Source organism: Sapajus apella, unplaced genomic scaffold (genome assembly GCF_009761245.1).
Source record: "Sapajus apella isolate SASKATOON/1434 unplaced genomic scaffold, GSC_monkey_1.0 scaffold67, whole genome shotgun sequence".
NCBI classification, from domain to species: Eukaryota; Metazoa; Chordata; class Mammalia; order Primates; family Cebidae; genus Sapajus; species Sapajus apella.
Genome location: NW_022437007.1, coordinates 521,375 through 545,741, shown reverse-complemented (window position 1 = coordinate 545,741; position 24,367 = coordinate 521,375). Strand labels below are relative to the sequence as shown.

Here is a 24,367-nt window from a genome sequence, read left to right as displayed (position 1 = left end):
AGCCAACTACGGTATCATAAGAAATGGAGGTAGACATACTCCGTATCACTGTCAGGTGGAAGATAGAAAGAAAACATATGGAGACAAAGCTTTCTACTGTCTAAATTAATAGTCCATTTTGTGACTGTTATAGAACTTGCTCTAGCTGCCCCAGGCCAGCTGATGACCTCTATCAGAAAGCTGAAAGGTTTTCAGTGGCTTCAAGAAATTCTGTTTTTCACAAAGTATCTAGCAAGAGCATGGGGAGGTATTGAGAGACTGTTAGTTATATGAGATCCCTATGGATCATAACTAGGTCATACATAATAATAATCTATTTATACAATCTTAATCATTGACTCTTTGGTATATAAGGTATCAAAAGGATTGGCTAAACATTAACTTTATTTCAGAGAAAAGTAATTGGTATTATAATGGTTATATAACTTGAGGTACAGAGTAGAGGTTATGAGTGCAGGATCTGTAGGTAGACAGGCTGAGGTTTAAGTCTAGATGAACTCTAACACCTTGGGCAAATTACTTAATCTCTAAAATTCCTAATTTGTAAACTGGAAGTGATAATGAATACTCCTCTCAATGGGTTGTTGTATTGACAAAATGAGCTAATATATATAAAGTAATAAGACAAGTGTCTGCAGTGAGCAACCAAAAATGTTTAGTGCCTATTACTACTCAAGGTTATTCAACTCATTAGTAACAGAATCAGAACTGGAGGTCAGGTTCACCCACACTCCCAAGCCAACTAACCTCCCAAACCTAGCATACCGTATCAAAAGTAGCAATGACTTCAGTGTTTAGGGGAGAGAGATTTGGTAAAAATAACCATGAATAAGTCACCGTAGCAACTACTTTTTAGAGCAATGAAAGACAGATTCTGCTCGCCAGCTAGTCAGCATTCAGATCTCAGTTGACTCATTTTAAGGGGGCAACAAATTCATTAGGGGAAATGGGAAAGGGTAGAAAGGAAGGTTTTGTTTAGATATTAGTGCCAACATTGCGCTTTTTGTTAAGAAGTAAGAAAAAAGATGAGTAAAAAGACACAATAACAAAAGTCTGCCTAAAATATTTTTAAATATCCAAATCCTATACTTATCCATTGAAGCAGTAATGACAACACTTTTTCCTAAAAAAGTAAGGAGCCAATTTTAAGAAACCAAAGAACATATTTTTGTTTAAAAATACTTCTTTTATGCTAAGAGTGATATCTTTGGGATTGTGTCCCCACCCAAATCTCATGTCAAATTGTAATCCCAAGTGTTAGAGATGAGGCCTGGTGGGAGGAGACTGGAACATGGGGGCAGATTTCCCCTTGCTGTTCTCCTGGTAGTGAATGAGTTCTCACAAGATCTGGTTGTTTAAAAGTATACAGCACCTTCCCCTTTGCTCTCCTCCTCCCACTCTGGCCAAATAAATGTGCCTGCTTCCCCTGCTGCCATGATTGTAAGTTTCCTGAGGCCTCCCCAGAAGCAGATGCCTGCATAGCCTGCAAAACCATGAACCAATTAAACCTCTTTTCTTTATAAATTGCCGAGTCTCAAGTAGTTTTTTATAGCACTTTGAGAATGAACTAATACAGAAAGTTATTCTGTTATTGCCTTGATTATTATGCTTTCTAGTAGATAATGTTTTGAAGATGTGAAAAGTGATGTAAGTAAATACATTTGTATTTCAAAATAAGCAACTAACTGTACTCTAAATTATATTATGTACAAATTATTATTAACCAGTTTACCTGATTTGGTATTATCCTTTAGTTCAAAACTCTTCTACTTGGAGTATGTGTGGGTTAACTTCAGCTGTATAATACAACATCTAAAATAACAGTTGCTTAAACAAAACAGAAGTTTATTTCTCTTATATTTAAAAGTAGCCTGGAAGTGAGCTGGTAGAATAGCACCTCAAAGTTGTATTCAGATTCAGATTCCCTCCAGCTTACTTCACAGCTGTTTCCAGAAGAAAACTGTCATTTTCATGGTTCGTGCTGGTGTCTACATGTAATACTGTAACATCACATCCAATACCTAAGCAAGAGGGTAAAAAAAGAGACTAACGCCCTTTTCAAGAGAGATTCCCTAAATGCCCCATACAAATTTGCCCTTGTCTCATTGACAGGAACTCAGTCACTGGGTCATTCCTAAGAGGGAGAGAGGCTGAAAACTACATTGGCTGAACAGCACATTTACTCAAGAAACAAGAGTGAGTACTGGGAGAATCTAGCCATCTCTGCCTCAAAAAGAAATCAACAAATAGAGTAAATAACCTGTTGCAAGTGGGCAAGCTTTTTGTTGTATTAGCTGTGAGTCGGTGGGTAAACTGTGGATCAATGGATGAGTAGCTCTCTACAGGCTAAGGACCTACTAAATATATGGAGCTACCAGCCCGTGTATTTGTCATACTATTTGTGAATTAGGTCAGCTGTGTTTCAATCCTCTGTTTATTTTTTCTTCCTAATGAGGCACTTTTATCCAGGCTAAAAACCATTTTCAGGATTTGGTAGCCAGTGAAGATTTGGGCTCCTGATTGCTTAGATCTCAATCCTGGTTACTCTTTTAACTAAAAGTATGAATTGGACAAATTGTTTAATTTCTTTCTACCTCAGACATATCTATAAAAATGAGGAAAATAACGAAATCTACTTCATAGAGTTGGTATAAGGATTAAATGAATTTATAGAGGTAAAGCATTTATAACAAGTCTTTGCACACGGTAATTATTCAAAAAAATGTTAGCTGTTGTCAACTGCAGACTTGTGTTCCGAAAAAGGACAGTGGACTATAACCTGCAGTGACGCAGGTGATAGCCAAAAAGTAAAATCCACAGCGCAAGGAAATATTTGGTGTTAATGTGGGAGGTAAGGAGGTTGGTCTTGTTATGCTAGATTTGGAATCAATTCTCCCTTCCTTAGAGTGAAGTAATGTAAAACATTCATACTGCCACAACTTAATTCAGGAATGGTCAAGTGAAAGTGATTGACTATAATGGAGAAGGACACAGATTTAGATGGCAGAGAGTAAAATCACCCAACAAAGACTGAGAAAACATTATAGCACAAAGGAGGTGGCAGGCGTTTTAAGAATGCGGCGAATACAGAAGGAATTGCCTCAAGTTTCATACAATGAAAAGCAAGGATAACATCATTTCTATAGGTTATAGAAATGCATGTGAATGATGACTGCCTAAAGTGTAACTCTTGAGTACTTTCACAGACTGTGTATTGTACATGGCTATTATTAAATGCCTTGAAGCAGCATGAAGTGTGCGTAACGTAGGACAAAGACAAGGTTCGTCAACCAGGACCTGGATTATGAAAGATAAGCCTTATATTTCACTTAGCCACAAAAGTACTTTTTATGAAAAAAAAAATTGAATTTAATACCAGAATCCTAATCTATATCATTTATGTTTACATATAAAATACAAATATATTTCTATTTAATCATATAATTTTCAGTCCGTGCTGTGACTTGATAATACTTACTTATCTGGTTGTTATGATAAAGTACAGAGCTAAAGAATCTCTTCAGGGGCCGGGCACAGTGGCTCACACCTGTAATCCCAGCACTTTTGGAGGCCGAGGCAGGTGGATCACAAGGTCAAGAGATCAAGACCATCCTGGCCAACAGGTCTAAACAGTCTCTACTAAAAATACAAAAAATTAGCTGGGCATGGTAGTGTGTGCCTGCAGTTCCAGCAACTCGGGAAGCTGAGGCAGGGGAATGGCTTGAATGTGGGAGGCAGAGGTTGCAGTGAGCCAAGATTGTGCTATTGCACTCCAGCCTGGGCAACTGTGCAAGACTCTATCTCAAAAAAAAAAAAAATCTTCTTCACATTTTGCACATTTTGTTCTTGATGTCTGAATTGGATGGACCCTAAAAGATAATCATAGTTGGCCTTCTATATCCATGTGTTCCATATGCATGGATTCAGCCAACCACATATTGAAAATATTGGAAAGAAAATGGATGCTCATGCCTGTACTTAACATGTACAGACTTCTTTTTCATTATTCCCTAAATGGTACAACATATCAACTCTTTACATAGCATTTAACTTGTACTAGGTATTAAAAGTAATCCAGAGATTATTTAATGTATACAGGAGGATGGGTGTAGGCTATATGCAAATACTACACCCTTTTATATAAAGAACAAAAGCATTCATGGATTTTGGTATCCATAGGGGTCCTGGAACCAATTCCCCATGGATATCAAGGAATGACTATACACTGACCTGGTACCCATGAGAAGCAAGATAAGCAGCATGCCAAGCAGAATGCTGTCTTTACCCAATTCACCCCAAACTGTGCGGCATGTAATATTTCTTCCCTGAAAACGAACAATATTTTCATTAAATATGTCCTATTTTAATAAGTCCATGTGAGGTAAAGAAGGTCTTCAAAAGTGTCATTGATAAGAAAAGAATGTGAAAAATGTCATATCCCTAATGCTGTATCTCATGTTTAAAAGAAGTACTTTTCCTCTTTATTTCATCATTTATTTAGTTCAGTTTAACTTAGTTCAGATAATCAGATAGATCTTTTATTTTGAAGGGGAAAGCAAAGATGTACTTGAGGTAGTAGTCTTTCTGAATGACTTATACATAGCTGGGGGCCCTGCTGGTCATATTTACATCCTAGAATGAGAACAGCAAACCAATGTGCAAAAATGTATGCATATTTTTAAAATAACCACAAAGAAAGGCACAGAACAAATGTAAGATGAGTAATATAATAAACCATTAAGCCCAAGTAGTATGTGCTACATTTCTCTAGACATTTTGAGATTAAAATATGAATAATTTCTTATACTGTAAAAGAGATAATATAAACACAATTTTATGCTTTATGCAGACCAGAACAATCCCTATCATACATTTTTCACACATCCATGAGTCTAATTGTATTGCTAAATCCAATTTGCTATTCAAAAAACATTTGCCGGCATCTGCTGTGTGCCAGGCACTTTTATAGGTGCTGGAGAAATAAGGAAAACTAAAACAATATTTCCATCTTCCTGGAATTAAGCATTCTACTTGATTTGCTCAGTAATCATGAAAATTTTCTAATGAGCTAGAATTCATTCATTAGGGAATTAAATCCAAAAATCCTCTGCCAGATGATGGTTCCCAAGGTAAACATTATTGTCCAAAATCTTTTAATGAGAAGGGAGCCCTTGCAGAACACCAGAAGTAGAAGAAGTAGGAGAACTGAGGAATTTCTGCTCCACAAATGATGAGAAATGGTGGGCAAGGTGACTGAAGTCACAGAAGTGACAGCTCTGAAAGGAAAGGGATAAAGCTGTTTCTCACTTGCCATTCTCCACACACAAACTGAGAGACACAAGAAAATACAGTCATCCTCTCTCCTATACATTTCATTTTACCACACCTACAAATGTATAGCATTTGCCATCCCAGATAAACATGTGCCTTATAAGCACAGAGAAAACTGAAAACATAAAACCTGTCAATTAACTATAACATGGGAATGACCTAGGAATTTATATCCGTGGAAGAAATCCAGGTGCTTGTAACTGATGACCCCTCAGAAACAAAAGCTTCCCTTAGGTAAATCTATAGATATGTTCTTAGAATACGATCAGGAATGTGTGTAGAGGGAGGAGGACTGGGGGGTGGTAGATTGGGAGCTGAAAGTTCTGGGGAGGTGATCACTGCCCCTCAGTTCCCAGCTCCCATCTCTCTCTTTCCCAAGTCAAAGGCCAGGAAAGTGTCAGCAAAGCGTTGGCTAGAGTCACAGAATAGAGATCTCATGTGGCTTTTCTCAATTACAGATGGAATGAGAGACTGCGACAAGCATCAGAGAGTGATCTGGTGAATAAGAGGATCTGACACATGTGACACAACGGCCACTAGGGCTACGGGCTACTCCAACAGAGATGATTTTTAAAGTAATATAATGATATCTCTACAGAGTCCAATAACAGAGAGAGAGAGAGGGAGGGAGAGAAAGTCAAAACAAATAAACACATGCTGGTGATAGAAAACCTCTGGAGAAGATAGCTGATGATTTAAATAAAAATGCATAATCGGAATACCTGAAGCAATTACAAGTCCAATACAAAGAAAGGACTTTCTGAAGTAAACAGTATTAAATAAAATAATTTTTAAAATTAGGATTTGCAAAGTAAATGACTCAGTGGATGAATTTCAAGAGTGCTTGGATTCTGTTGAGCTCTCCTATTGTAGATTGAAAAATCAAGTAGGGAGAGATAGCAAGGGGAGAGATGCCAGATGTAGGTGATGGAGAGGAAGGCAGCAAATCACACTGCCACGTGTGTACCTATGCAACAATCTTGCATGTTCTTCACATATACCCCAAAACTTAAAATGCAATAAAATAAATAAATGGGAAAAAAAAAGAAAAAGAAAAATCAAGTAGAAGAAATATTTTAATAATGGAGAAAAGATACAAGGGGATAATTAACATAATACATCCTGGCAAAATGCCTGAAACAAACATTTGTTTCAGGTGAGTTAAACACACTTACTCAAAGGTAAAACAAAACTTACAAAATCAATATAAGAAGACTCATACTGAAAACCTGAGATTACAAATACAAATAAGACCTTAGTGATTTGAGAAGCTGAGGCAGGAGAATCACTTGAACCCAGAAGGTGGAGGTTGCAGTGAGCCAAGATTGTGCCACTACACTCCAGCCTGGGTGAGAGGGAGATTTCCTCTTAATGAATAAATAAATATAAATATAAAAGACCTCAGTAATCAAGAAAGAAAACCTAAAATGCATAGAAATATGATAGAAACATTTCACTATATTAAAACTTTGTAATATGGCAAAGACATCATACATGAAATAATTGATACCCAGAGGCAAGGTTAAAAAATAAAAATAAAAACAAAAATAAATTTAAAATAAGATTTTGCATTGAGATTTAAAAAACATAACACATGAAGCGGTGACTACGGCAGGTACTCAAGCTGCGGTTCACTATTATACATTTTTATGTTGATTTCAAAACTTTCAATTATAATAAGTGCTTGAAAACATTTCCTAATAGTAAAATATTCATGTTTTTCATTCTAAACTCCCAGACCAGCAGCATATTGTCTCATCAAGCAGTAAAGAAAGCTTGTTATTATTTCAATTTTCCTACTTTTAAAAAAATTCTTGCCTTTACTAGAATTGCAGCTTTCCACTGAGGACATAATGCTCAAAATAGCAAGTTCTCAAACAGGATTAAATGCAATGTAAACAGCATGGGTGTGGTACCAGTTACTAGACAATGAGATGCAAAATGACTGGTTTTTATGATCCACATCATCTTCTGATCTAGGCATCCAGCCAGTGGTCTATATCACATTCAAAAGGAAATTAAATTTTAATGAATGAAAAGTTGTTATATCAAAGATATTATTCCAAAAATAAAGATTAGTTGGATGCCAAGAGAGATACAGGTAATAATCAAAACAGGAAGAGAACACATGACTCGAAAGACAGTTGCTAGCAAAATTGTGGCTACTGGACAGTGAAGAACACTATACAAGAGAAATGGACAAGGACCAGTGAGTTGGTTAACAGAAATAAAATCAGGAATATAGCAAAGTCACTATAGGGAGTGAGTATTTGCTGCTATGTAGAGCAGAGCTTTATCTGACTAATTCAAAGTGCTGTTTATGAAGTTGTATTTATATAAACTAGATTTAGCAAGAAGATAACTAAAAAGTTTCTGAAGCAACTAATAACATTTTCAATTAAACCACAGACCTTACTTATTCACAGATAGGAGTTAAAAGCATAGATTCTGGAGCCAAACTAAAGGCTTCCTGTAGTCTAATTTCAGATTTTCTGCTTACCTGCTGTGACCCTAGGTATTTTTCTTAACTTCATTATGCCTCACTTTTCTTATCAGTTCAATAGGGGTTAATAATAGGTTTGTTGTGAGGGTTAATTTTGTGTGTGTGTATGTGTGTGTGTGTGTGTGTAGATATATATATATACATGTTTATCAGACTTAGACAATCTCTGGTAACATATAAGTACTAGTAGGTGTTAGCTATTATGATTATCTTCTATTCAGTCAGCCAAAATATATTTATTGAGTGTCTACTACACTCCAGATGCTATATTAGCACTTAGAATAAAAATAGTAATCAGAAATATAGTCTTAACATCAAGTACTTCAATAAGGAGATGAACAAGTTACTAGCAATTCCAAGTCATTGTATAACAGCTCCTATTAGATATATGCAGAGTCTCCTGAGGAAACAGAGGGAGCAGCATCACTCAATGAAACTAAAAAGTCAATGAAACTCAATTCTAGATGTGATTATTGAGATGAGTCTTGAAGAATGGATGAAAAGTGAAGAGCACAGCTTGTGCAAGTGATGAGAGAATGAAGCATCATTATGTTAGCGGGAGAATTACAATTCCTTTTGCAATAGCTGGAGCTAAAGTCTGGGGCAAGGGAGAGGAATGTGGTGAGGTGGTTGTGGTCAGGTCAGTGAAACAGCAGGGGAAAGAGAAAAAAAATATTGTATGCTTGAGAATTTGGACATGACCCTGACTTAAAAGGCTTTTAAGTCAGGGAGTGACATGCTCAGTCACCCTTGCATTCCAAGTCCAGGTTGGACTGGGGAGAGTGACACTGGAGGCTGAGAGGCCACTTTGGATGCCATCACAGTAATTCAGGGAGAACTGATGATAGCCTATTCTAAGACAATGCCAGGAGGGAGAAGGAAAAACATACAGCAATAAAGGAAATCGATCTTTAATGCCTGGTTTCTAATCTAGCATAGGAATTTGGAGAAACAGAGGAATTTACAATGACTTTCTACTTCGTGTAGTTTCCAGCCCCTGCAGCTGGAAAGCTGGTGCAGCCTTTCTTTAAAATAGAAACAAGAACAGATTGGGAGGAAAGTCCAGCCTGAGGTATGTCATATGTGGATTGTCTGTGGGACATCCAAGAAAACATTTTTTGTATGCAGCTAGGCATCGCACCTGAGTCTCAGGAGAGATATTTGGGATATGGATACAAAATTGTGCGCCATCACAACCTGGGCTCTATATTATCCTGTACCTGCAGGGAGATTATACAAAATCAAAAGAGCAGAGGGCTAACTGTGGATCAGGAATTTTTTTTACTGTAAAAATATCGGTGGAGAAAATTCTAAAGTTAGATTTAGACCAATATTTTAGCACATGACATATTTTCTTATATCCAAGTAAAGAAAAGCATCAGTGCAACAAATTAGGTGTGTTCTGAAAGATGCTGAAATGTTAACAACGTGGCAAATATTTACTTTTTGATTTGCAAACAGCAAAGAATAATCTCTACATTTATGATTTAGATTTATACACTTCTACAACTGTATATCAAAAATAAGGAGATTTTAGGAAATCTTAAAGCAAGAACATATTCACCAACTCAAATATGAAAACTGTGTTTCAGTTTCAGTCTGTATTTCTCAAAGCAGTCAAATACTAAAGATAATGTGCAGCCAAAGAGCAAAGTCCAAGAGTATAGTTGAATCAGTGTGTCAAGTCATATGAATTTTTTTTTTTTTAAGATGGAGTTTTGCTTTTGTTGCCCAGGCTGGAGTGCAATGGCGTAATCTTGGCCCACTACAACCTTTCCCTCCTGGGCTCAAGCAATTTTCCTGCCTCAGCCTCCCAAGTAGCTGGGACTACAGGCATGCACCACCACACCCAGCTAATTTTCTATTTTTAGTAGAGATGGAGCTTCACCGTGTTGCCCAGGGTGGCCTTGAACTCCTGACCTCAGATGATCCACCCACCTCAGCCTCCTAAAGTGCTGGTATTACAGGTGTGAGCCACTGCACACAGCCATATGAAATATTTTTAAACAAATTAAATGTGACTTTATATATTTCACAAGATAACATGGATAGAGGCATACTAAATTACAAAGAATTCCTAGTTTAAGCATTCTTGCCACAGAATAAACTTTCAGTTAAGATTTTTTTTTCCTAGAGGAACCACTAATATATTTTAATTAGATCACCAACCTAAGTATATATGTAATGCATGGTATAAAGATCCCTTAATAATTCCCTCAATATTCTACATCTATACCTCATTACTGGAGACGAAACTTTTCACCCCGAACAATATTTAGTCATTTGATCCTTGGATGAAGATTAAAAACTGCCAGAAACATACAAAATTCACATCGTCATCAGAAACTAACAGATGTGCTTTGGCAAAAGTAAACTGTCCCTTGACCTCCATGTCAACCTTTTACTTATGGAAACTGTGACATCTGGTTCTTTTGTAATTCATAACCCTCTTTTGCCTAAAGTGTTACAATAATATATATTACATTACAATACAAGAAAATAGTCAATATGCTCCACGTTTCACCAGCATGTGATTTAAAAATAAAAAGATAAAAAAAGAAGAAAGAATGAATAAATGAAAATATTTTTATAAAGGTCATACTTATATCAATGCTCAAATTACAAGGGCTGAGCCCCATCTACTCATTATATTTCTACCACTTATTCAAAGGGGGCATTAGGCCATTCTTGCATTGCTATAAATAAATACTTGAGAATGGGTAATTTATAATAAAAGAGGTTTAATTGGCTCACAGTTCTACAGTCTATACAGGAAGCAGGGCAGCAACCGCTTATGGGGAGGTCTCAGGAAGCTTCCAGTTATGGCACAAGCAAAGCAAGAGCAGGCACATCACATGGCAGAAGAAGGAGCAAGACAGAGGGGGAGAGGGGACGGGAGGTGCCACACACTTTTAAATGACCAAATCTCACCAGAACCCAGAGTGAGAGTTCACCTAACACCAAGAAGATGGCCCAAGTCATTCACCAGGGATCCACCCCCATGATCCAAACACCTCCTTACCAGGCCCCACCTCCAACCATAGGGGATACAATTTAACATGAGATTTGGGCAGGACATGCAAACCATATCAGAGGGTCTCTGTGTTTCTTGAAGCCCTCATAGGGATGTCTCACTTGGCTCCCAAACCAATCTGCCAGCTACAGTTAACAGATAGCATCTGTTCACTTTCCCTCTTTTGCTCAGTATCTCCCTTTGGATGACCACAGCAAAATACTCTTTGTAAGAATGCCAAGTCCATGCCAAGGACATTCTCACCTTCTGCTTCTAAAGCCACTTGACTAAATTCATCTTCTGTAAAAGAAGGTTAAAAAACAAAAGGTCTTTTCACCTGCAAGCCTTATTTTATCACCTAGACAACACAGCAGTGTTGTGTCTGCTCAGAACCCACACAGTCTTTACAGAAAACCAGTTTATTGGGTTTCTGTCTCCCTTCCTATAGGCAACCAAACCCCATTTACAGGATGGAGTCAGGAAGGAATTCCAAAGTTTTTCTCATCTTCCCCTCCATCACTTGATCTCTCACTCCACTGCTACGAAAAGCCCAGTGCACACACACAGACATATGTCCATAAAACCCACCCTTAACCACAAAATGAAAGCTCCATGTGCTTCAAATGGTGCAAGTTGCAAACTTTGGGATTATTAAATGCGTCATTTAGAAAATACAGCAGATTATTATGATTTCCCTTGCAAACATAAGAATAGACAAAGTCAAATGTGAAGACGTACTAAAGCTGCTGCAAGGATGTGCTGAGGAACATGCACATAGCTAGTCCTCTGCATCAAGGCAATAGGGGGCCTTTGAAAATGCAAGGCTAACTGATACAGCATCGGATTATATTGTGCAAAATACCAAAATCCTATCCATCATCAAATTTCTTATATTAAAGATTATACAACAGCACTTGGGATTCTACCACGTTTTTGGAAATGAGGCTGTTAACCATTCATGCTACACCTATATTTATTGAAAAATATAAAATTAGCTGGGCGTGGTGGTGGGCGTCTGTACTCCCAGCTACTCGGGAGGTTGAGGCAGGAGATCACTTGAACCCGGGTGGAGGGTGTTACAGTGGGCCAAGATCGCACAACTGAGCTCCAGCCTGGATGACAGAGCAAGACTCCATCTCAAAAAAAAAAAAAAAAGAAAGAAAGAAAGAAAGAAAAAGAAATATATAAATCACAGGTTTTTCAGGGGTAGCCCTAGATATAATGATGCTCCAGTTCTGTAAAAGTGATTTTGAATGGAACTTAGGAATACATAAAAGCACATCCATTCCTAGATTAAAGCTTTACATTTTTTTTGTGCCAGTAAATAATTCAGTTGCTTGAAAGCGTGAAATATTTAGCCATTAACACCATTCTGATGAAAACCGTTTTCAAGTACTTTCATTAATCCATTTTATATCATTCGTTAATATTTCTCTTATCTCCTTTTATTTAAAACTAACAAAAAGACTTTCTCTCCTAAGTGAATAGCAGTACCTTTTATAATCTTAGAATTTTATTAAAGGTCAAAACAGAGGAAATATAAAAGTAAACAGTGTCTCATTCAAAATAAGTTACATAAAAAAATAATATGAAATGCAAGAATTAATTATGTTGGTGAATAACTAAGGTCCTGTAAAAGAAAAGAAAGCAAAATGGTGGTGAGTTAAAGCATTCTTCCAAATGCTTTACAAAGCAAGCTGTTAAGGCAGAATATTTTGAAGAGAAAGTGTAAGTGTACTTCTTTGATTCTAGACTCTTCATTTGTACAATTAAATTTTGACACTTTAATTTTGCTGGTTTGGCCTTTCATGTTTTGCATGCATATATGCACCTACTTTTCAGATAATAATATAAGGCTATTAAAATGCTAACAGAGTCCACTTCTTTCTCTTTAAAATTGTGGGTCTTAACAAGTTGTTTTGTTAAAATATTTCTAAGAATTCTTTAATTTATCCCATTTTCTTCCCTTTTTGGTTACATTTATATATAGTTGAGTATGTATGTATATAAATACATGTATATATATAATAATTCTCAAGAGAAATTTTATGCATGCTGATAAAGAGAAAATCTCTGAATACTGCTCAGTCTTCTTAAGAAGCTCATTTTCATTTCTTATATTTATAGTCTAGGTTATCTTCATCTTTAAGTCAAATTTCAAATACGTACAATAACAGAGAGACAATAAAAGAACTTCCACGTGTCTATCATTAAGTAATCATTTAATAACTACATGTTATTAAAGCAACAGTTTTGTTCATTAGAAATTTGTCAGGATCCCACATACTTCAATGTTCCACAGAGCATTCATCTCCCTGTGGTTTCCCTCTTACCTCTGTCTTTCTTTCTACCTTACATTATTCCCTTACAATGTACTTTTTCTCTTATTCTGTCTGTTTCTATTAAAGTTATAACCAAAAAATAATAATAATCAGTAGGCAAATAGAAAGAGAAAAAGACCGAATAATGGGCTAGAACATGCCTCCGTCAGATCGTTTATTTGTGACTTTCGCCAACCCCAGAGCTTACATATCACCCAGACTCACAAATGACCGTAGTTCCAGCTCCTATCTCCTCTGACATTCCTGTTTTACCTGCCAAAGGCTATCATTAACAATAATAATGCAATGGCGGCTTTTACAAAAATGAGTATTTCAAATTCACAGATATTAGACACAATATTCACAGACATAAATTAATACAGATTGCTCTACTACGAAAATTTAGCTCAGGAAATGGAGCTCTGAGAGAATAGAATAATGTCTTGCTGATGGCAGTGGGGATAAAAGCTAGGTGGTGTAGTAGTGGGCAGCACTGTGGAGCATAAGAAGATCCTGGGTTCTATGCCCTCTTGTGAGGTCTAGGGGCAACATTCACGAGACAGCTGGGTTCCTGGGAACGGGGTGCAGAAAAGAAGATCAGTTTTACTGCATTTCAAAATTGACTTTAGGGCTGGCCTTGCGCACAGAAAGGAAGAGCCTGATTTAAGCACCTGGAATTCAATGCAATTGGTGGTAAACATTAACCACATCATGATTAAGTAGGTATCTGTGATAATAGACTGCATGCCAAATCAGCATCATAAGATTATACTTGTGGGTGAAAAGTTCTGCAAGGTGACTTAGAAAAAAACACTTAACATAATTAGCTGTTTAAAAGCTGACTATATTAAATATATTTTCATTATTGTTAACTTTTAAAGGATATTATGGGATTGTTCAATTGTTCCTGTATTTAACAATATATACTCAAAGATTTATGAATGATGTGAAATGTCTGGGGTTTACTTCAGTATATCAAATAAAATGAGAGGAAGGTGTAAAAAAAAAAATAAGGATGCCATGAGTTGGTCATTGTCTAAGGTGAGTGACAGAAACATGGGAATTCATTTCATTGTCTTATCCACATGTGTTTCAGACTTTACATAATAAAGATGTAATACAAATAATGGATTATAAAATTATATATAAATATGCATATATGTTCCATATATACACAGTTGCAACTCATTTTATTATACTTCACTTTATTGCATTTTACAGAAATTGTTTTTTACAGATTAAAATTTTGTGGTAACCCTGTGTTGAGCAAGTCTATTAGCACCATTTTTCTAAAAGCATGTACTCACTTTGTGTCTCTCTACCACATTACAGTAATTCTCACAATATTTTAAATGGTTTCATTATTATTATATCTATTATGGTGATCTGTGACCAGTAATTTTTGATGTAACAATTGCAGTCATTTGGGGACACCATGAGCTATGCCCACCTAAGATGGTGAACTTAATCAATGAATGACATGCCTATTCTGATTGCTCTGGCCGTTCCTCTACCTCCATCCATCTCCTCAGGCTTCCCTATTCCATGAGACACAACAACAATATTGAAATTAGTCCAATTAATAAGCCTACAATGGCCTCCAAGTGTTTAAGAGAAAGGGTCACTGTCTCTCACTTGAAATCAAAAGCTACAAATGATTAAGCTTAGTGAGAAAGGCGTATTGAAAGCCGAGAGGCCAAACGGTAGCCATATTGTGCCAAACAGCTCAACAAGTTGTGAATACAAAGGAAAAATTATTAGAATTAAAAGTAGTACTCTAGTGAACACATGAATGATAAGAAGGCAAAACAGCCTTATTTGAGTGTTCTGAATAGAAGATCAAACCTGCCATAATATTCCATTAAGGAAAAGCATAATTCAGAGAATGGCCCTGATTATCTCCAAATAATGAAGGCCAGGAGGTAAGAAAGCTGCAGAAGAAAAGCTGGAAGCTAGCAGAGGTGAGTTCATGAGATCTAAGAAAAGAAGCCATCTCCATGACATAAAAATGCAAGGTGAAGCACCAAGTACTAATGTGGAAGCTGTAGCAAGTTATCCAGAATAACTAGCTAAGATAATTGATGAAGGGAGCGACACTAAACAACAGATTCTCAATGTAGATGACAGTGTCTTGTATTGGAAGAAGGTGCCATTATGAGTTTTATAGCTAGAGAGAGAAGTCAATGCCTGGCTTCAAAGCTTCAAAGGACAGGCTGACTCCTTTGTTAGGGGCTAATGCAGCTGTGACATTATGTGGAAGCCAACACTCACTTACCATTCTAAAAATCTAGGTCTCCTAAGAATTATACTAAGTCTACTCTGCCTGTTCTCTATAAATACAAAAAAAAAAAAAAAAGCCAGAATAATGGCACATCTGCTTACAGAATGGTTTACTAAAAATTTTAAGCTCATTGTTGATACCTACTGCTCAGAAAAAAAAAAAAATCCTTTCAAAAGTTACTGCTCATTGACAATGTACCTGATCACCGAGAACTCTGATGGAGATGTACAAGGAGATATATGTTGTTTTCATATCTGCTAAGACGATAGCCATTCTACAAACCATAGATCAAGGAGTAATTTTGACTTTCAAGTCTTATTATTTAAGAAATACATTTCTTAAGGCTATAGCTTCCATAAATGGTGATTTCTATGATGGATCTGGGCAAAGTAAATTGAAAATCTTCTGGAAAGGATTTGCCATTCTATATGCCATTAAGAAAATTTATGATTTATGGGAGGAAGTCAAAATACCAACATTAATAGGAGTTTGTGAGAAGTTGATTCCAACCTTCGAGGACTACTTTGCTGAGATCAAGACCTCAGAGGAACAAGTAACCACAGAGGTGGTAGAAATAGTATGAGAACTAGAATTAGAAGTGGAGCCTGAAGATGCAACTGAATTGCTGCAATCTGAAGATAAAACTGCAACAAATGAAAACTTGCTTCTTATTGATGAGCAAAGAAAGTGGTTTCTTGAAGTAAAATCTATTCTTGGTGAAGATGCTGTGAACATTGTTGAAATGACAGCAAAGGATTTAGACTATTATATAAACATAGATGAAAAAGCAGTGGCAGGGTTTGAGAGGGTTGACTTCAATTTTGGCAAGTTCTACTTTGGTTAAAAGCTATCAAAAAGTAACACATGCTACAGAGAAATCTTTCACAAAAGGAAGAGTCAATTGATGAGAAAAAAATTCATTGCTGTCTTATTTTAAGAAATTGCCTCAGCCACGCCAACCTTCATCAACCAACACCCTGATCAGTCAGCAGCCAGAAACATCAAGGCAAGACTCCACACCGACAAAGAGAATTACAACTTGTTGAAGGCCCAGACGATCATTAGCATTTTTTCCGAAGTAAAGTATTTTTAAATTAAAATAGGTATATTTTTGGACCTAATGCTATAAATATAGTATAAAGATAACTTTTGAATGCCCTGGGATGCCAAAAAAAACTTGTGTGACTCACTCTATTGGAATACTTGCTTTAATACAGTACTCTAGAACAAATCTGAATACATGTATTCTTCCAGTAATCAATCAGGCAAGCTTAGTATGCTATCTAGCATTTTCAATAGGAATATTTCTCTTTTTTCACCAAAAATAAGTAGCTATGAAAAGAACAGAATTACTTGTTTGATAGGAGTTAATGAATGTGCATTTACTGTATCAAGAGACACCATTAGTATCAAACCCAGGAATATAAAATGCTGAGGCAGGAGGTTCACAGCTGTGAAAAGGAAACTTTTCAACCAGACCACCAAAGGGGAAAAATTGCTGTCTTCTTGATATATGAGAGATGAAACAACCAAATTGGCTCTTCTGAACATTGCCAGTATGCCTGAAAGAGATCTCATGTCAGATAAACATCCTTAGTAAACATTAGGGAGTGGTGTTGTGGTGGTAAAGTAACATTGGTATTTGGTTAAGACAAAAAAAAAGGGAATAAAGGAAATATTAACTAGATAAAATTTGCCTTTTGGACTATGTACAGAATATGCAATATCCATTGAAGAAGGATTTACCAGCCTCAAAGAACTCAGAGGTCCCTACCATCATTTATGCAAATCAGTTTCTTTGCTCCATTTATTTTATAATACATTGCAAAAGGATATCTTTTTCTATTAAAGCAAATAGTGCTTGTTAGCATTAACAACAAAGGATCTGTCTCATCACATGAAAGAAGCACCAATAGGACTGGCATGTACAAAAACCTTTCTCTTCTACAAATTAGCAACAAATTTATATGCACTGGCATTTTAATGGCTCTGGAAAATTTTATCCATTAATCTTTCAAAACCTAGTGAGGATAAAATAATCTTCTAACTTCCAACAGGAATTAGCTGTATCTAAAAGAAAGATGGAAGGAAAGAAGAAAAGAAAGGAAGGAAGAGAAGGAGGGAGGGGGAGGGAAAGGAAAGGTAAGGAGAGAGAGAGAAGAAAGAAAATAATGGAAAAAAGTAAACCCATGACAGTGTAAGTTTTGGAATACTTGGTACCAAATACATTAACAGTAAGCTATCCAGTGGCATTAACAAGATGTTAAAATAGGAGTTTTCGGCTGTCATCACCCTGCAAAATTTCAACTACCATATGTGGATGAGAGTAACTTTGTAAGATTTGGGTGTCCAGCAAAGAAGTTCCACCAGACTGCTAGAGCACAAAAATCTTAAAATAGATGCATTTTAAAAAGGTAAAAAATTTTTCATTTTACCTGCAGCATCTCACCCCAAGGCTGCATGGCTCAATGCCAAGAGAACCTCCCCTGAGCTTGCAATTCTGCCCACAGGGAAAAGGAAAATGTAATGAGTGAGCACCTGGTTCCCTCAGCTATGCAGAACACTGCCCAAGAGATCCATTATCTTTCTCACTCACCCGAAATACTAAGATGATCGTCATGCATGAATAAATGACTAAGAGAGTCTGGGAGCAGGGAAAGGAGGTCGCAAGCCTTGCTAACCAATCTGTGCACCACCACCCAAAACCACTTGGGATATCTGGCATGTGCACACCTCCTAACTAGCCTACAGACACCCTCAATACTCCACGAATCATACTCCCCTAAGTCAGAGCCTGCTCTCCACACAAAACCCAGATGGTAAATATGAGCCTTGCAGACAGCTTATAAGCACATGCAGTCAGCTGGCTTAACTCTGTGGAATCAGGAGAAGGCATACAAACTCAAGCATGTCAATGCATCACCCTAGGGGAAACAGATGAAAGACTATCAGCACTTGGCTTGGCTTTCTTGGATCAAGAAAAGGCATAGAATCTTAAGAATTCTTGGTTGGGCACGGTGGCTCACGTCTGTAATCCCAGCACTTTGGGAGGCCAAGAAAGATGGATCACTTGAGTTCGGGAGTTTGAGACCAGCCTGACTAAAATGAAGAAACCCCATCTCTACTAAAAATACAAAATTAGCCAGGCGTGGTGGTGCATGCCTGTAATCCCAGCTACTCAGGAGGCTGAGACAAGGCAATCACTTGAACTTGGGAAGCAGAGTTTGCAGTGAACAGAGATTGCACCATTGCACTCCAGTCAGGGCAACAAGAGCAAAGCTCCATCTCAAAAAAAATTAAAAAAGAAAAAAAAAAAAGAATTCTCCCCCTGCCTAAAGAAGGAACAAGAGGAGTTGAGTAGGGACTTTCATAGAAAACACCTAAGTACCTCAGAATCCCTAATCTGGCTAATTAACATGTTTTTCTCACAGAACTCTGAAGGATAAAAACAAAAGTATTTAAAAATAACTGTTAAGTATAATAATTTGTTTAAAAATGTGTGACATTAAGGGATATAAAGTTTAACATTAAAAACCTAAACTGAGGAAGGGAATTTAAAAGTATAGAGTTTTGTATCCAATTGAAATTATGTTATCACCCAAAACTATAAGACTCTTATAACTTATAGACTATTATAATGATAAAGTGTTTCATAAAATCCTCATGAAAATTACAAAGCAAAGTATTATCATAGATACACAAAGATAATGAGAAAAGAATCAAAGCACAGCATTACAGAAAATTATAAAATCACAAAGGAAGGCCTCAAAAAAGGTTTAAAAAAAAAAAACAAAGAATATGTAACTCAACCATAAAAGCAATCAATGAAATGATTGTAGTGAGTCCTTGCCCATCAATGATTACCATGAATGTAATTGGATAAAATTCTCAAAAGACAGGGTGGAATAATGGATTTAAAAAAAAAAAAAAAGAAACAACTATATGCTGTCTACAAGATACTTTAGCTTTAAGAGAACGTGAAATGAAGCAATGAAAACAGACATTTCATGCAAATGGAAGCAGAAAAAGAGCAGGGTAATTACATAAGACAAAACAGACTTTAAGTCAGAAGCTGTAACAAGTGATAGAGAAGGTCATTATATAAAGATAAAGAAGTAAATTCATCGATAGGATAAAGTGTTGTAAATATATACATATGCAACCAATATTACAGCACCTAAATATATAAATCAAATATTAACAACACTGAAAGAAGAAAGGGATAGAAATAAAGTAATAGTAGGAAATTTTAATTCCTCACTTTCAACAATGGATAGATCATCCAGACAGAAAATCAACAAGGAAACATTAGACTTGAACCACACTATAAACAAAGTGGACCTCACAGACATATACAGAATATTCCATCCAACAGCAGCAGAATACATCTTGTTTTCAAGTGCATGCTAAACATTCTGAAAGACAGATAATATACATTGGGCCACAAAATGAGTCTTAACAAATTTAAGGTTAGAATAATAATTATCGTTTCCAACCACAGTAATATGAAACTAGAACTCAATGCCAAGAAGAAAACTGGGAAACTCACAAATATGTAGAAATTAAACAACATACCCCTGAACAACCAATGGTTCAAAACTAAGTTTTAAAAAATTCCATTATAAAGACACATTATGTTTACTGTGGCACTGTTTACAATAGCAAAGACTTGGAACCAATCCAAATGCCCATCCATGAAAGGCTGAATAAAGAAAATGTAGCACACATACACCATGGAATATTATGCAGCTGTAAAAAAAGGATGAGTTCATGTCCTTTACAGGGACATGGATGAAGCTGGAAATCATTATTCTCAGCAAACTGACACAAGAACAGAAAACAAAACACCGCCTGTTCTCACTCATAAGTGGGTGTTGAACAATGAGAATACGTGGACACAGGGAGGGGAACATCACACACCAGGGCCTGTTGGGGGAGGGGGAGCTGGGTGAGAGATAGCAGGTGGTGGGGAGATTGGAGAGGGATAACATTAGGAGAAATACCTAACGTAGGTTAAGCGGAGATGAATGCAGCAAACCACCATGGCACAAGTATACCTATGTAACAAACCTGCATGATTTGCACATATACCCAAGAACTTAAAGTATAATAAAAAAAATTTAAAAATAAAAATAAAATTCAAAATATCTTGAGGCAAAAAAAATTAAAAACAACATACCAAAACTTATGCAACACAGCAAAAGCAGTTCTAAGAGGGAAGTTTACAGGGATAAATGCTTCCATGAATAAAAAAGAAAGATCTCAAATAAACAATCTAACTTTACACGTTCAGGAATTTTTTTAAAAAATAAATAAACTAAGTATAGATTTTGTATAAAGAAGGAAATAGCACAGATCAGAACAGAAATAAAATAAATAGATACTAAAAAACAATGAAAAAGATCAATGAAACTGAGACTGGTTTTATGAAAAGATAAACAAAATCAACAAATATTAAGAAAATAGGAGATAAGACTCAAATAAAGGATAAAATCGCAAATTAAACACAAACATGACAACCAGTACCACAGAAATACAAATAATCAGAATATTATTAACAATTGCATGCCAACAAATTGGATAAGCTAGAGGCAATGGATAACCTCATAGATATACACAATCTACCAAGACTAAATCATGAATAGGAAAACTGAGCAGACCAATAATGAATAAGGAGATTGAATTGGTAATCAAAAACCTCCCAAAAAAGAAAAAGGCAGGGTCCTATACCTTCACTGGTGAAGTCTACAAAATATTTAAAGAGTTATTAATATCAATCCTTCCCCAGCTCTTCAACCAAAGAGGAGGGAACACTTCCAAACTCATTTTTCTTTCTTTTCCTTTCCTTTGAGATATGGTCTTGCTGTTACCCAGGCTCACTGCAACCTCTGTCTCATGGGCTGAAGTCATCCTCCCACCTCAGCCTCTCGAGCAGCTGAGACTACAAACTGCATGCCACCAGGCCTTGCTATTTGTTTTGTTCCTTTTTGTGTTTTTTTGAAACTAAGTTTCTCTCTATCACCCAGCTGGAGTGCAGTGGCTCAATCTCGGCTCACTGTAGCCCCTGCCTCCCAGGTTCAAGTAATTCTCCTGCCTCAGCTTCCCAAGTAGCTGGGATTACAGGAACCTACCAACATACCTGGCTAATTTTTCTATTTTTAGTAGAGAAGGGGTTTCACCACTTTGGCCAAGCTGGTCTCGAATTCCTGACCTCAGGTCATCTTCCTGTCTCAGCCTCCCAAGGTGCTGGGATTACAGGCATGAACCACCAGGCCTGGCCTTTTTTTTTTTTTAATTTTTTTATTTTTATTTTTATTTTTTAGTAGAGACAGGTTTTCACCATGTTGCCCAGGGTGGTCTCAAACTCCTGGGCTCAAGCAATCTGCTTGCCTCGACTTCTCAAAGTACTGCAATTACAGATGGGAACCACTGCACTGAGCCCAAATCCACTTTCTAAGGCCAACATTACCTTGATACCAAACACAGTTGAGGGCACTACAAAAAAAAAAAAAAAAAAAAAAAAAAGTTACAGGTCAATATCCCTGATGAACCTAGGTGCAAAAATCCTCAACAGAATATTAGCAAACTGAATTCAACAGTACATTATAAGTATAATATACCTTCATCAAGTAGAATTTATTCCTGGGATGCAAGGATGGTACATTTGTACATCTCTAAATGTGATACACCACTTTAAAAAAATGAATAATAAAAATCATTTGATCATCTCAATCGATGCAGAAAATGTATTTGAAAAAAATTTCACATTTTTTCACAACCATTTTTTCTGAATCAATTAGGTATAGGAATGTCATATATGGCAAACAACCAGCTTATATCAAAAGTAAAAAAAAAAAAAAAAAGCATATTCAAGAGTAAAAAGCTGAAAGATTTTCTTCTAAGATCAAACAAGAATGAGACATTTCTATTTAACATGGCACTAAAAGTCTTAGCCAGAACAATTACATAAGAACAATAAATAAAAGGCATCTGAATAAAAAATACACGTAAAATTGTCTCTCTGTGTTAGTCCACTTGAGTTGTTAAAACAAAATACTATAAATTGGGTAGCTTAAATACAGAAGTTTATTTTGCATTGTTCTGGAGACTGGAAAGTCCAAGACCAAGACAGATTTTTGTTACTCATGGGAGTCAGCTTCCTCATAAATGGCATCATGTTGCTGTGTCATCATATGGTGGAAGGGGTGAAGGGTCTCTTTAGGGCCTCTTTTATAAGCACACTAATGCCATTAATGAGAGCTCTGCCCCTATGACCCAATTAGTCCTTTAAGGCCCACATCCTAATACCATCATGTTGAAGTGAGGATTTCAATATATAAGTTATAAGGGAACACAAACATTCAGACTGTAGCACCCTGTTTGCAAATGACATAATCCTTATAAACTCTGAAACACATTCAATAAAGTTGAAGACTACAAAATCAACATTCAAAAATTTGTTGCATTCTATACACTAAAAACAAAATGTCCCAAAAAGAAATTAAGGAAACAGTCACATTTACATTAGCATCAAAAAGAATAAAACAAGAATTTAACCAAGGAGGTAAAAGATTTCTACATTGAAAATGTTTGCAAATCCCATATCCAATAAAAAGTTAATATCTAAAATATATAAGAAAATCACAAAATTCAGAGCAAAAAAAGACACATGACCAGAAAATGGACAAAAGTTCTGGAGATCTAATGTACAGCTTGATGTTTATAGTTAATAATAATGTATTTTATACTTTCAATTTGCTAAGAGAGTAACTCTTAAGTATTATCAGTACACACATTGAGAAAAGTGGTAACTGTGACGTGATGGATATGATAATTGGCTTGATTATGGTAATCATTTCACAATGTATACATATATCAAAACATTACTTTGTACACCTTAAATATATACAATTTTAACTTGTCAATCATATCTCCATAAAGCTGAGGAAATTTTTTTAGTCTGTTCACCAAAAGCAATTGTGACAAAAATAAAAATTGACAAATGGGTTCTATTTAAAGAGTTTCTGCGGAGTAAAAGAAATTGTCAACAGAGTAAACTATCAACAGACAACCTACAGGATGGGAGAATATATTTGCAAACTATGCATCCAACAAATGTCTAGTATTCAGAATCTGTAAGAAAATTAAACAAATTAAGCAAAAAACAAATAACCCCATCAAAAAGTGGGCAAAGGACATGACAGACTTTTCAAAAGGAGACACACAAGCAGCTAACAACCATATGAAAAATGGCTCAATATCACTATCATAAGAGAATTACAAATAAAAACCACAATGAGATTCCATCTCACACCAGTCAGAATGAATATTATTAAAATGTCAAAAAATAACAGATGTTGATGAGGTTGCAGAGGAATAGAAACATTTATACATTGCTGATGGAAATGTAAATTAGTTCAGTGATTGTGGAAAGTCGCGTGGCGATTTCTCAAAGAACTCACAACAGAGTTACTGTTTCACCCAGCAGTCCCATTATCGGGCACATACTCAAAGGAATATAAACTGTTCTTCCATAAAGACATATGCACACATATTTTCATCAAAGCATTATTCACAGTCACAAAGTCATGGAATCAACCTAAATGCCTAGCAACAGTAGACTAGATAAAGAAAATCTAGTACATATATACCATGGAATGCTATGTAGCCAGAAGAAAGAACAAGAGCATGTCTTTTGCACAACATGGATAGTGCTGGAGGCCATAATCCTAAGCAAACAAACACAGGAACAGAAGACCAAATACTACATGTTCTCACTCATAAGTGGAAGTTAAGCCCTAAGTATACATGGACACAAAGAAGGGAAAAACAGATACCAGGACCTGTTTGGGGGTGGAGAGCAGGAGGAGGGAGAGGATCAGAAAAAAACCCATCAGGTACCAGGCTTAGTATTGCAG

General features: G+C 36.2%; 1 protein-coding gene across 3 annotated transcripts in view; it reads right to left on the bottom strand.

Annotated features, from left to right (window-relative positions):
- Nucleotides 1–24,367, bottom strand: part of MARCHF1 (membrane associated ring-CH-type finger 1) — a 917,917-nt gene that overhangs the window by 856,957 nt on the left and 36,593 nt on the right. The gene's annotated exons all lie outside the window — the stretch shown is intronic.